The sequence below is a fragment of the Stegodyphus dumicola genome, chromosome 9 (genome assembly GCF_044657685.1).
Source record: "Stegodyphus dumicola isolate Sdum_Otavi_A_Nest chromosome 9, ASM4465768v1".
Classification (NCBI taxonomy): domain Eukaryota; kingdom Metazoa; phylum Arthropoda; class Arachnida; order Araneae; family Eresidae; genus Stegodyphus; species Stegodyphus dumicola.
This window is the reverse complement of record NC_140776.1, coordinates 14,925,434-14,927,316: the sequence shown is the minus strand read 5'-3', so window position 1 is coordinate 14,927,316 and position 1,883 is coordinate 14,925,434.

The following is a 1,883-nucleotide window of genomic DNA, read 5'->3' as shown; positions in this document are numbered from 1 at the left end:
ATCAACCACTTTGCACACTCATACTCTCTAGTACTTTATTATTCTGTGTTTTCTTCGGACCCTATTGCAAGAATTACTTCTTCAATTTAGGAAGTATAAATATTAAAGCATCTCAGGAAAATAAATAAAGTTTCATACTCGTATTCAAGTAAAACGTTGATAAAATTTATCCCTTTTTGCTTCATTCCGTACATTAATTCGTCAGCTATAAAAAGGCCATTAAGCATATTTTCCCATTTCTTCACAAAGCACTTAAGTTAATAAAATTATTTTTACAATGTGTCAGATTGCCTTCCACGTGACTATGTATGTAAATATGTTGTAACTAATAATGGCTGCAATAAGTCACATGTCAAAACGAAAATTAAATGGGGGGGAGTCAAAAATCATCCTTTTATTTTACTGAAAGCCGTAGAACTATTAAAGTATTTATTTAGCAGTTTTCTCGTATTAAAAATCCCATAGCGCCACTGATGATAAAAAATTATTTTCGGTACAGTGCCGCTATTGGTCGCTTTGAAATCGCTGGGTTGTTAGTCGAAAATTAATTAAAATTTTACAAAATATGAAATAAATAAAACAAATTTGAAATAAAAAAATCTGAAAGCTTTCAGATTTTATATTACGCCCATAGGAGCTTTTTTTAACGTTTTTTATGTTACCTTTATTTATTAAATATCATCTCCTTTGCACTTAAAACATAAAATTCAATTCAACAGAAATATCGCAAAATAATTTTAAAATAAGCATATCTTTAGAATTTCCGATACACAATCTTACGCGCTCGACATAAAAATGTTTCTTCTTTCATACAGTGTTGCCATTGTTCGCTTTTAAATCGTTGAGTTTCTTAATCAAAAATGCGGTAAAGTTTTACAAAATATAAAATAGGTTAATAAAATAAATTCTAAATGCGCGCTTAAAGATCCCCATACTCTAGTGGAGGACAACTTATTGAAAATTTGATGTCTCTAGGTCCGTTCTGTTTTCGCATCGCGAGAATACATACATTCATGCAGACTCTTCATTATTTAATTTCTTTAAATATAATGCAGGGCTCTAATATTTGGTGTCAACATTTTGAAAAGTGATCCAACGCAAAATGCCAAAATGAAATTAATAGCCCTTCAGGCTAATAAAGCATTTGGGTTTCTAGGTGCCCATGTTCGGGTGGAGGATTATGTTATTCAAGATCTGACGGCGTCAGGTAACGCTGTTTATTCACAATGCGAGAAACAGGCGTACATTCATGCATATTTTTCATTATTTAATTTCTTTAAAAATTGTACAGGGCGATAATATTTGGCGTCAACAATTTGAAAAGTGTTTCGCTTTTTATAGCGGGCGACTCAAAATCCCGTTTCGAGACGAACAGCCTTTTGGGCTAATAATAAAGTGGAATTAGTAGATGCAATTTTTTAAGATTTCGTTTATGTTTTAACACTTTGCGGCACAGTGTGTCCGGTGTGGACACACCTAAAAATTTCCTTCTGTACGCATACAAAAATTGAATGAAAACGGATTTATAGGTTACTATAGGCTACTATAGGTTACTCCGAACCTTCTTTATTAGCTCAACACAAACCAGTCCATATATTTTAGCCATGTTTAGCTTTTTAAAACCCTCATTTTTCAAAGAAATCTTCCACATTTTTTAGGGTATAAAATGAATTGTTTGAAAAGAAATTTCTATGTTATTTTTTTGGCTGTATGCCAATCTCCTTAGTTTTACATTAGTTTAAATTTTTACCTTCAAATTTTGCTTAAAACCAAACGACGAACCCTAGGTGTGCCCAGACCGGGTTCACCGATAATCTAGGACAACTGAGAGTCTGTCTTCTTTGTTTCTCCGCATCTCATCTGTCAGTCCATTGACAACAATG